Here is a 17,272-nt window from a genome sequence, read left to right on the forward strand (position 1 = left end):
CCGAATTCAAAGCGATTTAGAGCTTAAAGTATTTAATCCGACAGGTGACGAGCGTTTGAAATTTCCGTGAAATCAACGACGACGCACCGTGTTGATTCCTAGCTGATTCATGAATATCTTTTCCCCATGTTTTTTCGAGACATCGCCATCGACTGCAATTCAGTGGCACGCAACAAAACTTGTTGCTCTGGAATCAGTCCAGCCAGACAACCGCAATTACTCTTTCAATCGATCACGCGTTCCGCCGCGGACAGGCCGAACCGAATACACTTTGAACGCGACGATCGATGATTTCACCGCGATCCACGAGCTCTCGGAATTTAAACGACCGCGCAACCGTCCCGGAAACACGGTCCACCGATCTTCGGAAAAGGTGAAGCTGTCACTGACGAACGAAAAATAAATCGCTTCTCGAATTTCTCGGGGTCAAGGTTTACGCAGCGATCGATTTTCCCATCGGTTGTACCATATTAAAATGAGAAATTCGTACATGGTAGAACCACCGTGATACGAATTGTATAATGATAATTGGGCGACAATACTGTTTGGATAAGAGAATTTTTCATAATAATATGATATAACAACAAGCATTTAGCACTTGGATTAATCTAATATTTATGGCAAAATGAAATGAAATAAATAGGTATCTCATAGCTTATAATGTTCATTTTTAAATTTGTTTTGCTTTACTACTAAGTATGATTTTAATAGTCGAGTCTCGTAACAGTGTTGGGGAAATTTCAAAATGTTTCCTATAGTACACGTAATGTATTCATAAAAGCCTTCTACGTACGTTCGAATGCTTTCCTGCATTTGCATACCGTGTTCTAATAGGAAGTATGCCGTTGAGACAATAAAACGTCCAGATAACGGCTGCTTCGGTAAAGAAGATTCTACTGTATTCACAATTTTTCTCCTAAATTCGCATCAGTTCGATAGAATGTATATAAATGTACGTGACACGATATATCGTAATTTGTTGCCAAATATTTTTCAATTTCAAGTCAGCTGGAGATATTTAAATATCTTATTGATCTTCCATTGTAAAGTTCCCTGAAATTCACACGCGCCAATATGAACCACGATTTATCCTTATTCTCGTGCCAGCAGTGCAGAAAGCACCATTTCCGGTTGCATGCGTCGCTCGTTTGTTACCAAGTGGACTGTAGCGATGCGAAGATTTTCAGCAAGTCTTTTCCCATTTTATTTTTCAACTTACTCAAACGCACACGCTTCTTCGTTTCCGTTTGACACCGACAAAAACGATACTCAATTGTTCGTTCAGCGTTCGTCAAAGTTTTGTTACATTGTTCGTTTGAAAATCTCTACGTGCAAACAGATATAGGAAATGAAAATCCTGCATTAGTTTCTGTCTCTGGTATACTCGAAGAATCGGATAAATGTGCACACGTATTGCGTGCGTGTATTTATGGATGTGCCAGGATAGCACCAGGGGGTCCCACGAGCGTAGAACAAGGGAACCAAGGACTCGAAGAAGCGGAATACGTCTTCGTGAAATATACTCGTGAAACATACTCGTGAAACATACTCGTGAAACATGGAATCTTGTTTGTTCGGAATTCCAGAAAATATCCGTTGCCATGTCTCATCAGTAATGTGAATAGAAAATTCAACGAGCGTGCAGGGACGGCCCAGAGTATCGAAAACTATTCGTGGAATGTTTGAAAATGAGTACGCATTCCGGCTTTTTCCTCCGACCTTCGGCTCCGATAATGAGAAGATCAAGAGTCGAAGTTTAATCAATGCAAACCGTACGATTTTAATCACGTCTGGAATCGTTCTAGGTGGAAAGTTTGTCTACAGGGTGTCCCGTATACCTAACCCGTAGTACTATAGATGGTGATTCTACATACAGAAATAAGTTGAAAGTATAGAGTAACATTTTGTTTTCCGTAGTGGTGTTTCGTTTCCGAGAAAATTAAATTTGAGAATTTATCAGTCACGCATGTACCAAGGTAATCCTTAATTAAGTGAGAAAAGGCTATTCTACGTTTTTTGATTATTTTTGTGCGTAGAATCACATATAAATGGATAGCGAAATACGTGATATTGTGAACGCTTTTTATTCGCAAGGTGAGGATACAAATACCTCGTGCATGTCTTGTCCAAGTTTATTCTTCTATCTCGTTATCGATCGCCCTGATCTCGACCATTAATTAAACGAAGTTTGGACGAACAGAATGAAGAATTCCTTTAACAACGTTTCCTGCGGCTCTTTTGCTAGAAACATCTCTTTTATCAAGCAGCCAAGTGTACGTCTTAATCTAGGCACTCTCGCTGTATCTCTGCTGGTTTTATGAAAATAAAATTTAATATCGGTGCTCGTGTAAACACAGTTTCAAGTCCCGCTGACACTCTATGAAACATGCTGGTAATAATCCTTGTACGGGACCTCCTGTCGCGTCCTTCTTGTCTACGACGACATTGTAATCAGTCATTTAATATCCACCAGGGAGAACCTAATTTCTGGGAGTCGTGATGAAAGATCTTGCGGCACGGTGTTGTCGATTGATAGGGAGCCTTTCTCGATTCTATCGGATTAAAAGAGAATTTCCTCGTTGTTCTCTTACCTCCTACCAATTTTATATGAGCAATAAAACCAGCGGCGGAAATTTGATCGAGAAATTCGGAGTATTCCTCGTGTTTCAAAACGTTCCACTTGATTGACAGAGGTCGAATAGAGAGAATCGTTAAAATGTTATTAGAAGAATCGCGTTGATAGACGTTCTAATTACACGTTATTATATCTGCCGAGAAGATTTAACGTTGACGTTTGAAAAGCAGTAAATTCGACTCAATATAAATAAAACGGACGTTTGCGTGTAATATTATATTTAACGTTGAATCACACGAGTTCTTTCTTCGGATAAGTCACTCTTTCTCTCTCTCTCTCTCTTTTCCCATCTCTATTTTCCACGGTGATATACTGTAAGAATAAATGTTGACTATAGGACGTTGCATTGTATCGTCACGTTTGCACGAATTAATTAAACAGCTACTTGCAATTGCGCAATTATCGGCAGAGCTGGAATCGATCAGGGAAATGAGTCGTCAGCGTCGAAAGACGGGAATATACGTCGCATCCGCGTCCATTTGATTCATTTCGTGGCGCCGGACGGATCGATTTTTCAATGAGATCGCCCCTCGCGAATTCGTAAACATTTGTAAAAGCAATAATTCCGATAAATCGTGCGCGTGTTTCATCTAAATGTCAAGCTACGTAGAAATTGGATACTTGTTCCTTTTTCTTCGTTATTTTGTAAACTTTCGTCGCCTTATTAGTCGCGCTCGTTTCCTTCATTGCAATCGTATTCTTAGCACCGAGCAAAAAACAACGAGCTCGATCGATTGGTTCTCGATGTTCTTATTCTTCGCGAGAATCGCAAGAACTTGACTGTTTCTCGGGCAAACTATGGCGCCGGCTAACAGTAAGACATCGAGCGGTCTGCTTTTTACGATTGTCACCTTTTGCACTAGAGAGCCAGGGGATTAGAACAACGTTTCACTCGGCTGTATCGGCTATTTCTATCTGGATACTTCGCAAACAGTAATACACTTAAACGTTTCTTGAAACAAGTCGCCTGGGTATACAGGACGATTGGAGTCTTGGTACACAGAACTCGTTAAATCCACGTGTCACACGTACCTACCTCTCTTTTCTCAATTCTCCTTTATTTCTATGGCAATTGTACGCGATCTTGCGCAGTAATTACGGTTTCTCGAATTCTTGGTTACCGAGGAAAATTAAGCTTTAGCTTGTTCATTCTGTTTCATGGTATTTCGATACCGCGAAGATTCATCTAAAATTTTCGATATCTTATGAAATATCGATTATCAAGATAATACAGAATAGCTTCTTTTATTATTCCGAACTATGTCGAATCTCAAGTAGATTTTATATCCTATACGATCTGAAATTCATTCGAGCATCTACTTGAAGATATTGTCGAGGATCACGCGTTTCTGTGTACGTATCAACAAAGCTTGTAACCTTCCAATAACACTCGTTACAACAGTGCGTTTTATTGGCTAGCACAAATGTTTGTCTTGAAGTGGAACTTCTCTCGGACACAGTCGGCCAATTTTCTTCGCAAAACCGACGAGACCTTAAGGGTAACTTATGGGAAAAATCCTCTAATGGAATGGCATCGCAACATAGCGCCATCTCCGCTAACAAAACAGTCTCGTTCATCTCTGTTGGATACACAAGAGTCAGATGCACGATAAGAATCTTTTGATACACACGGCATGTATCTAGTTTCTATGTATACATACACGTTATTATTTCTCTAGATGATAAAAATGCGACAAAGTTTTTCATAAACGTTGTTTCATTTAATGAAGAGTTTAATGAAAGAAGGTTATTTAAGAAAGGATTAATTATGGGAATTTCAATATCGACTTCTTTCTTACATATTCTATAACGTGTAGAATGAGATACATGACATAATAATTTATCTTCTAATAATATTATCTTTGTGCAAAGATGTTCATCGACGAGTAAAGTCAGGCAAAGTAAGTGGAGTACCTTTTTCGTCTACGCAATGCGCCTGAACTCGATACATATTTTTTATCCGATAAATTATTGCTCGATTATACATTTCGTTTGCTTTGTTAAGCACACGTCGAAATACATAATGCGGTAATAATATAATGGAATCTTGATTATCTAAATTAATCACGGCACATAATCAATCATAGTCAATACATAGTCGTATAATCAAATAACTGTATTTTGTGTGAGAGATCCTGAACATCTCTGATCGCGAACTATCTCAGAAATGCTGATATTGAACGAGAAGGAACACCTTAGAATAAAAACGTAATAATTTCTATTCTGCTTTTCAAAGAGATCGTCGGAAAATTTTTAATTAATCGAGATTTAGGGATAGGCGATCGCTCCGTACTCGATATTCTAATAATTGACATTCCACTGCAATATAATTCTGCTTTAACAAATTACATCGACATTGAAATCTCTATAAATAATAGGCTGGAAGGAAATCCAGAAATTCTTTATTTATCGTAGCCATTCTGTTAATATTTGAAACGTTCTAGCTCTCAGACGATACTTTGTTTAAACGATCTCGGATTACAAACGCTTCAATGAAACACTGTTTTTAAGACGAGTAGCTTTTCTTCAAGTTCGTCACGCTCTCAATAATGAATCTTACGAGCTCATAGCGACGCACAGTTCTTCGAGTGTTTCTCCACCTCGAATGCCTGCAGCAACGTATATACAAGCGTTAAGCTCGGTTTCCTTTCTACCTTTCCTTTGTTCTGCTTTACGTTTAAGTGCTCATATTAATATATCTCTATAACCTGAATTTTCTTGGAAACGAAGAAACGGGTTGGTTATTCCAACAAAGTTGTTTTATGTGAATAGGTGCACCTTGCAAAATTTTGGATTTCGTCAGTGAATTTCACTAAAGCGAAATATAGATTATTCGAAGTGTTATATGTACGTTGTATATCAACGTGCTGTTCCAAGCTAAAATTATAAATCGTAATCTTTCACTTTTATGAATTTACGATGGTTGCTATAGTGCCTGGGGCTTGAATCATTTCTTGTAAAATATACGAACGGAAGCTTGTTTCCGTCATACGCTAGTAATTTTACAAAAATACTTGGTTTCTGAATGTTTCTTAATCGCCGATATTTTTAATGCTCATCGTTGAAAATTAGAATATTTTTCGCTCTAACAATGGTATATACATTATTTCATATAAAATTCTAATTTTAAAAAATACCTACATTATCTCTGAAATTTTCTTCAATTTTACTACGGACCTTACGAATAATCTAATATCTTAGTCGTAGTTGTAAATTAGAATTTTTGTTCGTAGCTTACGGTAACAGAAAGAAATCACGACACGTTGGTGAATCGACATCGCTAATTTCGTAGACGTTGCAGAAACATAATGGCTGATTTGAGGGAGCTGGTGAAGGCGTTGAGGAGAACCGTTGAATGAAACACGAGAGCTTCACGTGGGCGCTCGTGAGTTCAACAACAGCTGCGGACCATCCAGCAGCGTGTACATTGGTTCAGCCCTCGGTGGCTGAAATTGTTCAGCACGAAATTACCGAGCTCCGTTTCGTCGTTGGAACTTCCTGTTGCGGTGTAATGCCGCTATTTCCACCGAGTTTTGTTTGGCGTAGAAAAATTTGGTCTAGAAAAGTCGCGTGAAGCTTGTCACGATCCGATTTCTATCGTAATCGTAGATTAGCACGTTCGAAAGCAGGACAAATTTGACTCTTTGAAAAAAATATACAGTCGTTTCTTTCGTATCTTTCTTCCGTTTACGTCGTTAAGAAATTAGACAAAGTATTTTCCTTAATTATATTACGATGTTTTATCGATTATCATTGTTCCTTCTTTTCTTCCCATTGCTTTTATTTTCTCAAGAAATTAGGAAGGTTTATTGGAATACGCCGATATATCGTCATAAAAGACACGGACGTATTTTGATCTGCGGATACATTGCGAGTGATGCGCGAAAGAATAGTTTAGTCTGAAAAATTATTGAAAACACACCGTAGAAAGCGAGTCAGCTTAGCCACAAGAAGTTTAGTTTTCACTTCCTAAAATTAAGCTAATAAACGCTGAAAAAATTAAATAGTTTACTTAAGGAACACGAAGTATCCCGTTTCTTTTTATACACTGGTGCACTTGTTCTCACCGTTTAATCTTTTAAACAATTAGGGAGGAAACTCCAGCGGAATTGTTTCGCTTAAGTGCGATGTTTTGCCGATTATTATTCCTCGTTAAAGCGATGATCAGGGAATTCGTGTATGGCTAGATGGAAACTCAATGGTGTTCTCGATAGTTTGGGTTATCCGGTCGGTCATAGGGCAATAGTTGGGTTGAACCTCCGAGTTCTGTAGTTCGTGATCCGGGAATACAAGCCGCTCGTAAAGTTCCTTTGGTATCCCGCTAGCAGTTTCAAAGCCTTCGGCTTATACCAAGTGCCAAGCAAAGCATAAGATATAATCACGAAGAATCGACCAGAAGAAATGAAATGCAGCTGCATCCATTTTCCTGCACTTCGCTCCTTGATTCGCTACTTTATCTTCGTTGTATCGGTAAACGTAAAAATTTCATTTAGGTTCTATTCGCTAAGGAACAACGAAGATGGGTCTGGTGGTTGAAAGAACGGTCGAACGAAGAGGAACTTTTGTGCTCCTTCTCGCGTCCTGTTACTTATCGTTTGTCTTTGCCATAACGAATCCTTGAAAGGAACGTAAAGCAAACAGAAAAGAACGAAACGAGTGTACAATACGGAATCGCGAAGCTGTTATTGTGTCGGTTACTTTAATTCCGTCGCTGGATAAAAGTTTCAAAATAAAGAGTCTAGAAATAATGTCGACTTCGAAATTGGATATGCTGCAGCACGCGGCACGCTGCGTATCCTATCGCCTCGACTGCATACCCTTAATTACTCGCGCGGACGGTGTACTAATTAACAGAAACGCCGTTCTCTGTTCTAGGTGAGACGAGGACGTGAGGGCTGATCCGATGAATGGGGCTCAGCTCTGGCACAGGTATTGTCTAGAAATAATTTCGAAAGGCAGCTTTCCTCGTGGAGAGGTAGCGAGCCAATTTGTATATCGTGATTACAGCTTAAACTCAGTTCCTGGATATTAGATTCTTACATCGATATCCTTTCGTGCATCTATTTCGTCGTAGTTTGGAGAGTCGATGCAATTACGCTAGCAATATAGGTCGCATCACTCTCGAAACACATGTCACTTTTCCATTCGTTTCGTCTCCCTTGATGGTGATATATTATCACGCGAGAGACACTCGATTTTTAAATTTATATTCTTTATAATATAATATAATACTGCTCTTACCATTTAGCTGGCACAAAATTTCCTGAAACTTCTGCCGTATGTTGCGTGTAGGTTGCTGTGTAAAAAATAATCGTGCGCGAGGACTCAAAATTTTTATTCAGGGTGTCTTACTATTAGGGTGTACTACTATTGCACGTTAGCCGATCGCTACGCGATTCACTGGATCGAATTATACATTAACAACAACGTTACATTTACATAGCCACGTACACACCAGTTAATAAGTGTCGGGACACGTGCTGATTTCATATTCTGATCTAAATTATCAAGAAACCAATTGATCGATCAAAATTTTATTTCCATGCAAAGTTGTGATTTAATACGATAGCAAGAATTTGTCAAAGCTATTCCCAAGCATTGTAGCAACGTAGTAACCATTTAACAATTATGCGTCGATCTCATAGTTTTTCGATTCTATCGAAATCCTGTTGAACAGATTTTACGTGAATTCGCTTCGTGGAACCGAACGTTTTTGTAAACAATCACGATGCCGTGCATCATAATTCATCGTATTCGTCGGAGTTGCCGCGGCCACGACAGATCAAGTCAATCTTGATGGAATTTCCTCGAAGATTCACGGATCGTGAAACAGTTAGAAACGGTGGACGCGGAATTCAAAGAGATTCCATTGGAGATTGCGACAGAGGCATACGTATCGAGTTTTGGTTTACGAACTAGTGGCACTAGCCAGTATTATTCTCTCCTACTTGAATACAATGGTCTGCACAACAGGGGTGAGAAACGTATTGGACAGTGGGAAGAAATATCAAATTACGGATGACACGTAGCTCTTGCCAAGTGGAACGAAAGTCAGGTTCATCGAATCGATCAAATACATATGTATGTGCATACATATGTATCAAGCAACGCGGTCGTTTGAAGTGATCCAAATCGTAATCATATTTCACCTTAATTCCATCGCGTCGCAGCTTTTCGAAATGTTTGTAAATTCAATCGATTTCCGTAATATAACGTTTTTAATGCGGCTTATTCATAACCCTTTGACGATGCGTTACTACACGTTCTCTTTGATCGGTTGGAATTTCCAATTTCTTTAATCCGATCGGGGTGAAAAACAAATAGACTGTAACAAAAACGTTCTATCTGCATTATTCCGGGAAAACGAGATGCGAGCCGAAAGGAAAGAAGGCTAGGTACGTTTGGCCCAAATCACTGCGAACGGTTCTAGCGTAAAACACCGAATAGAGGGATGGGGGTGAGGGTGGCGGGATTTAAATCTAATTTGCGATATATGTATAAGGATGGCGACGAGAATCTCTGTAAAAAGCGTGGCTCGATGCCTCTTTTTCCGAACGACGTCGTAAGAAGTGCACTTGGGCTGTTTTTTTATTAATGCGGAAGCAGCCTCAGACCCGAGGCGTTTCTAAACTCTCTTTAAATACACCAGCCTCAGGTTGGAAATATCTCGGGTTGGCATCTCTAAAACACGCTCTTGTAGCGGGGTGCCGTGACCGAGCGTGTACTTTGAAAAATTAAAAGACCGAAAGTTTGCGGTCGTTGCCGTAACTTTCGTATCGTATTGTCGTTTACATTAAACGGACTCGAGCTTCTGGCATATCTCGAGCACTTCGTCGCATTTACAACGCCGTCGAAAAAAGAGTCTTTCCCCATCGCACCTTCTCGATTGTCTTAGAAAATAAAAGAGTAGCGGAGAAAGCTTTTTACCTATGACGCTCCCTTTCTTCCTTCAGCTTCCTGTGTTCCCTCCGTCTCACGTTTTCCGTTCTCCTCGTTGTTTTCATTCTTTTGCCTCGGCTCTTTCTTCTTTCGTCGCGAAAAGCAAAGGCGTATAACGCGCGATACTCGAAGGAGTTACAGGGAGAAAAGGGTCTGGATGAAACAGAAAGAGAAGCACGAAGCGAAAAAAGCTGGAAAGGACGGGGGTACGTGGCTTATCTTGAACTCGACACGCTGAAAGCGTTTCTGTTGCTTTTACTGCGCCGCTAGACAAAGTTGAGTGGCAGTAACGTAGTACGTGCTATGGGCTTTCTCCCTTCCTGCGTTTCCTTCCAACCTTTCGGAAGACGCGACGATTCAAACTCACCGCTGAATACGAACCTAATTGGAATTGAAAGCCTCGTCCGTGATCCCGTCTTCTAGTGGCATGCGTAACGAGTGTTCTTCCTCGATGAACTGCCGCATTGATCGATACGTACGAAACGCACTATATGATCGTGCGTCAATGGAAAATCGGGTTCTTCGTATGCAAGGATACGCGTGATCGATCCATCAATAGCGTGGAGGAGGAAGAGTACTACAATGATAAAAATATTGGATTGCCGTTAGTTTTTCATTCGTATTAATCCCTTGGTACCGATACGAACTTCCTATCTCGTCTGATTTATGCGTTTATGTGCATCGTATGATACGTTTTTTAATTCAACAGTGTAGAATTCAAATATTATTGAAGTATTTCGAATATCATTTCACTTATACTAATGCATTTCGTGTTGGTTATATTATATTAAAAATTATATGATTATATTAAAAATATAATCTTTTCTATATTATCACTTCACCGGCAATTTTATAAAAATGGGCCATTCATTTTACACAACGTTCTTGTATTTCAATTTAAGATCGTTTATTAAGAGAATCGCTACAACCGAGACAGTACTCGATATCAATATCGATAAAAGTAAGGTGTACTTTTACGTGACCGATGCATGGTAAAGCGATATCACGAAGAAGATGTATTTTCAAGTGATTGGCGCGTAATATATTCACAGAGAAAGAGCTCGTCATTGTTCTATTATCTGAAAATTGTTACCCGAAAGTTTGCCACTTTGTAAGAGTCTCGCAGTCGCTGACATCGAGGGAGTTAGATATAAAATAAAGTAGTAAAATCTTTCTTTAACGGTAATATGATAATGATGGATCTCGAGCTTTCAGTGATACTCTCGACTCTTCAACGATCCCCAGAAGACTTTCAATCGTATAGCAATCTCAAAGATTTCACACGCACAACACACATTCTTGCCACGTGCAACCAAATGCCCACGTGCAACTAAATCCCCACGTGCATCCTCTCAATCGCTTCTTATTTTAGCATAACTCATCATACACTAGCATAAATCGTTCCATCGTTAGTCATCTCGCACGAATTCTCAGCCTCTCGTAATTACAAATTGAAACATTTCTTACATAAGCGTTGTCGATATCTTCGAAGGGAAGAAGGCCTCCTTTTCTCAACAATAAGCGTGATAAGCGTGACAAGCCGATTAATTACGCAAGGACCATGTTTAAACGTAGGGCGCAGAGTCAGGAACAGACAAGCGGCAATAAGGACGAATAAGAACAGAAATTGCAGACTTGTCGTTTGAAACGATCGCGAAGGGAAGATTAATTAGCGAAGTATAACGCGGACTGATTTTCTTGATGGTTTCAATTATTCGGTCGCAGGCGGTCTCTCCTCATAGTCCCGTCAAACTGACGGAGAGTTCGAGAAGAATAGCTGAGAGAGGGCAAAGTTCACTCGTCGAACGGTTTCCGTGAGAAATCGAAGTCGATTCTCGAATAAACAACTGCTAGCCACCAACACAAATCCGCTGTTGATTGCAGGCATTGTGTATTCCTGAATCGTGTCCTTCTATCTTGTTGAACGCTATTTAACTGAAAGGTAGTTATTGCCGTGGCTCGATAGGAAATCAAATCGGAAACTGACAGGTTTGTTTCGTTTTGATGTTTATTTTTCGGCAAATGCTACGAGCGCGTGCCTTCCGGCGTAGACGAGCGAACAACTGTGAAGCGAAGCTCTGCAGCGGAATCTTTCTTCTCGTTTTATTGTAACCATTCGTTTGGCAGGAAACGCCGGTGAAACTTGAACAAACTCGAGCAAAAAACAGCCATCTCTTTTCACCGGAAATATTTCATAAGCCTAAATCTGTCCGGATCTTGCTTAAAACGCCTATTTATGCAATCCTGTAGCTGAGAGCCAGACTTATATAACTCTCTTTCTGTTAGGTCTCGATAGAACAGAAAAAAATACGATATTCGCGTATTTCTTGTCGTAGAAATGTAGCGTAAACTGTATAAACACTGGCAGGTTTTCATAGCATAATATTTTACGATGTAATATAAAAATTCACATATTTATATTTATTTTGTGTGCATTCTCGTAACATTTCATCTCTTCTTGCTCCAATACCAGTACAAAATGCGTAAAACTTTCATTTTCCAAGCTTCACTGTTTTCGAAGTATGTTAACTGCGTCGCGCAATGTAATTAGAACTTTATTAATTTAATGTTAATTTAGCATTTAAATTCGTTTCTTTCTTGATTCTCGATTCGTTTGCTCCTCTACTTTCTATTTATTTTAACTACAGACATTCCAGTTAAATAGATGTCTGTTTTACCCTCTAAATTTTACAACGAGCACAAGCTTTACTTCGCATATTTTGTATACACATTTTTCTATAAATATCAAATTTCTCACGAACGTATAATTAACCGCGATTTACCAGCCGTTAATAGCTTGCAGAAAGTTTCAAAATTTTGCTAAAAACGTATGAATTTATATCTGCCAATGTTCTGCCAGTAAAATAATAATCTTGTAACTAAGAAGAACGCACTTTGAAAAGATTCGCAGAAAGAAGGTTCGAGGGAACGAGATTGTGAGAGAAACGCAAACTCCGTTATCGCCCCTTGTTCCTGTCACACTGGTAACGATATTCCTCATCCATCCGCATATTTCTTTCGGTGTACGTCGAAAAACACGTATTTCCTTTCGTGAAAGTTGAAAATAAAAGGGGAAAACCAATTGCGACAAGAGTGTGTGGCTTCGTAAAGTATTGCGGTTAAACTCGAAGTTGTCGCCGAAGGATAGAGGGTGAACTCGCGCACGATTTATTAAAGTCGCTGGGAAGATTTCCGCGATGTTAACTTGCCGAGTTTCTTCGTTTATGCTATACGGAAACAGCATGGTTCGCCTGATAGTTTCTCGAAACTTGGACGAGAAAGTTGCGCGCATTTACCAGCCGCGAATACGGTGGCGACTTTTGTGAAAGATCACGCGCGATTTCTGCTCATCCAGCGATGATCGTAGACGCGATTTTGTTTCACATTCTTCGTGTTGGCGGTGAATCGCGAACTACGAAAACGGTTATTGGCACCGTTCCACTGCCTTTATATATTGTAGTAGATAATAAACTTTATTACTTAATAAAGATATTCATGCGTGACACGGTTTAGAGTATTTCTCGTAAAGATCGTGTTATGTTGGATCGATATGAGATAAAATTTGCTGAAATTCTGCATACTACCGACGATAAATTTAACGACGTGTAATAACAAGAAATTCCACAAAGTATCAATAACTTTGATATTTCTATTCCCGTTTATTAGATCGATCTCTGATTCTGTTCTGTGGAAAAGAAGAAAGTAACTTTATCTGAAATATGTATTACGAATATGATAATACTTTAATATTGAATACGATATTCGTTGTTACTTATCATTGCCTTTAATTCATCTGGCGATATATTTATTTCGTTGTACGAAGAAATCTTTTTTTGTATCCGATAACTTTGTCAAGCTCGTTGTAAATGTAATTTCTTCGTCAAACGAAACTGCGAAGGGCATCGTGAAACCTGCCATTTTTTCATCCAAATCTAGTATTCCAGTTTGTTTAAGAGGAAGTTCCATAAAGTGTTGGTTATCTATGCTGCACCTCGTTCGTAGTTACCTAAACGTCTAACGATGAATCGATAGTTTGTGGGTGACAGTTCTGGCTGTAATTTATAAAGTAGGCGTCGCCAGGCTGGAATAATTATAGGATGACTGTGACATTGCATGAACCGCGCAATCCGATGCAATCTGCGTCGTTGTACTTTTACTTTGTCGTTGAAAGAATCGTTTAAACGTGACTCGAAGATTTTCGGAAATTTCGAAGCAATTCCATCTATCTATATCGAGAAAGAGAAAGATAAAACGTAATATTTGTTAATTCTTTACTTCGATTCTTTCACGTAGAACGTTTCCATAACAAGATCACGATACATAAGAAAATACGAAGAGATGAACGATAAATCATTGGCGACGTGCCAAGCTCACTCCAAACCTATTTCTTTTACACCGAGAGTCGGTTTAATACCAATTATATGGAAATCATACCGCGACCATCGAATTTAATTATATTTCAGCCGCGTCGCGTTTTACGATCGGCCTGTTCGTAGAAAATCGACCGACGATACGCCCTCCAGAGTCATCGTCTTGTGCTTTACGACGTTTCGTTAACGTAGTCTGAATGTCTCGCCAGTCTGGCTCGTAACTTTTCAGTTTAGGTGCGTTGCCCCGTAGAAGATGGAAAAGGTTTTATGAAATGAAGCATCCTTGAAACTGGAATCATTAAGATCGACAAGAAATTTAAAGATATCCATGCACCTGTAGAAATGTTGCATATATTATACGTGTTACACGAGATTTTAAAATAAAATAAATTTTATATACGACACACAACATTTTTTTTTATTTGGAGGTAGTTTACAATCAATTCTCATTGAGAATTATAAGTAAATTATTCTGGCGTGGTACTATAACGCGAGTAATAAATGATTATCGTATGTTTGATTTTAGCTGAATCTAATATTTAAATCTGGAGAGTAATGTCTTTTTAACCTGCGGATCTGATCCGTTGTGTTAAGTAATTGAGCAACTAGTGGATTTTTCTAGTTGTTAATTCTTATGTTATATCTATTACTGAATTTGGATATTTCTTCTTTAACCGTAGGTATCTTAAGGTCACGATTGTTTCGTTGGTTTCATACCAAGGTGTATCTATTAAGGATCTTGGAGTTTTTAATTGGAATCGTTGAAGAATTTCTATGTTGAAGTTACTCGTTGTTCCCCATAGTAACACACAACATGTATAAAATATGGATAATTCATAATGCGAATAAAAGTTTTCTCTGATAGAAATCCAAACACTTTCGTTAGCCACTGTAGATAACATTATTGCAACGTTATCGCATTTTGCTTTTGAAAATGATTGCATCGTCGATAGGTCAGTGCGCCGCTTTTATTTGACGATGGATTTATTGTCCCTGTAGAGGTACACGTGAAAACGTGACGTGACGTAAGTACATTTATGTATTTCACATCTATGTATTTGGTTCGGTCGTGTTTGTCTTTTACAGAATCCGTCTGAGAAAAGCTCATTAGCAGCGAGTAATTTGTTCCGTGATGAACTACGCGTAAAGTCTGACGATAATAGTAAACAGGAAGACGCGTTAGATCGTGGAAATTTAACGCGTTTTCGATTGCTCGACAAAGCTTACGAGATCGTAAAACGCCTCGGTTTTATGTTCCACTCGATTAATACTCGGTAGCGTGAATTTAACACGGTTGACACGATCAATCGTAGAGGATGATTTACGAGCAGCAAGAAAGCAAATCATTTCATTCGTTCGATTTACACGGTTGAATATTTTTACTTCTCTTGTAACTGTATTTGTGTGTATAACTACTGCTCAAAACTATGTGGACGTCTGCTCGTATTTTCAAATAAAACGCCATTTATTTACACAATTACAAATAGAAAAACCGAGGACGATTTTATTCTTTAATAATCCTTTGTCAAGCGTGACTCGACATCAGTTTATATCTCAGGAGTTCCTTTGTCGAGTCCCACTCGACCTTCTTTCAATCCCACCTTTTTTTATAAAACGTGTGAAAGAAACCCAGGATTGCATCCTGGAAATTGTTTCAAGGTGTATCATACACTTAAAAATTACAAAATACAACAATAGTGCGAATAAAACTGGTATTTAAGTAAATTTGTTTCTTCCTTTATTTATTTAAATTGGCTTATTTTTTAGTTCAAGTAAATTTCAAATAAAACACTTAAAGGCGTTGAGAGCTGCTGGCAACGAAATTGAAATAAAATTCGGAGTGCAAACGGTTAATAGTATCGTCATAGGAGTAGATTCTTCTCGCGTGATCAGACACTCGATGCATTGGTATCATTCGGACGTTTCTTCTGAACGAAGCGTTCGCGTATTTAATTTTTTATAATCGAAGATTTCTTTGGATTTTTAATTTAAGATATATTTCATGTATCTGTTGATTCCACAAGAAAATAATAAATGTTGCTTTAGATCGTACTATTAATTCATATGTTTCAGTAACATTCATACGTATCGTTAATACAAATCAGCCGTAGTATCCATATTATGAATAGAATTCGTATTCACAAGAGTTTCCCAGAGAATCGACGTTTCTTTCTTTAAAGATATCGAGCATGCATTGTCTACGAGGAAAACGTAAAGATAACATTGTTGCACGCAAACAAGTTTAGCGCATTGGGGATTCGTTGATGGCGGTACGAACCGGATATGGAATTTACGGATAACAACGTTGAACGTTTCTCGTATTCAAAGTTTCGTGTTTTTTACGATTTTCCTCGAGAGATTTCTCAAGGAGGATGCATCAGCAGGTTCTTTACTTTTCGTTTTTAAAACCGAGCAAACAACCCCTCCATGTTTCGTGAAAATTTCGAAGGAACGAAATATTAGTTTATCTTGCTCTTCGTCTCTGGCGACAATATTTTTGTAATATCTACTATTTTATGATTATTTTGTTAACATTTTCAATAGCAAGCAAGTTTTGGAAAATTGCATTTGAAGATAGACCGTTCCAAATTGACAATCTACAGTAAAATTATTATCCAGTAGAATAATTCAAATAGAATTGACTTAAATGAAGAGATTTTAATGCAAATGGAAAAATGTAACCGTATTTTTCCTGTATCATATAATAGACAATTTGTGCTGTATTTCGCCTATGTACACGGCTATGATTGTACATGTATATACGGCTATACGTGTATACCACTAAAATGATCAAGTATAGGTGTCACTTCAGTAACAACAAAAATCGATAATAAAATATTTCTTTCGTTTCACCGTTCCGTACGACGACACGGATAGTCTTTCAAAATTTATCATTGGCGACTCTAATATCATCGTTGTTGTTCTATACCTGAGCACCTCTAATATCGACCTACTGCCAGGTCCAGTCTCGTAATGTTAACTTACGTCCACTTCTGGGTCGTTTTACGTTCTATCGTTTTTCCATAAAGCTTAGACACGTCGTTCGATATGAATATCCAAAACGGTTCGCATGAAATTAATATTCAGATCGAGGTCTAGCCATCCTTAGATTCGAGCGGGGTTTTAGCTTAACCGCGTCTAGCTACCATCTGAAATCCACTGGAATGCAAAAGGTGCGGCCGAATTCTCTGCGGAGTTATTAATTCTCGCGTTTCGATTCCGCCGCCGTGTCTGATGATGATTACACTGGAACTGTAATTGTCCTAGTAGCGACGGTAGAATCCATTTCGAGAGCGGTGTAAAAAAAGAATTTGACCTAGATAACGTA

At 38.7% G+C, this 17,272-nt stretch overlaps 1 protein-coding gene across 7 annotated transcripts in view; it reads left to right on the forward strand.

Moving 5' to 3' along the window:
- Positions 1-17,272, forward strand: part of Trpgamma (Transient receptor potential cation channel gamma) — a 98,819-nt gene that overhangs the window by 13,116 nt on the left and 68,431 nt on the right. For 4 of the 7 annotated variants that reach the window (XM_076619242.1, XM_076619241.1, XM_076619240.1 and 1 more), the window contains exon 2: positions 7,511-7,564. The exons of the other annotated variants lie outside the window; for them this stretch is intronic. The gene's annotated coding sequence lies outside the window, so the exon portion shown is untranslated. The remainder of the gene's footprint in view (positions 1-7,510; positions 7,565-17,272) is intronic. 7 annotated transcript variants of the gene reach the window in all.

Source organism: Bombus vancouverensis, chromosome 6 (assembly GCF_051014615.1).
Source record: "Bombus vancouverensis nearcticus chromosome 6, iyBomVanc1_principal, whole genome shotgun sequence".
NCBI lineage: Eukaryota > Metazoa > Arthropoda > Insecta > Hymenoptera > Apidae > Bombus > Bombus vancouverensis.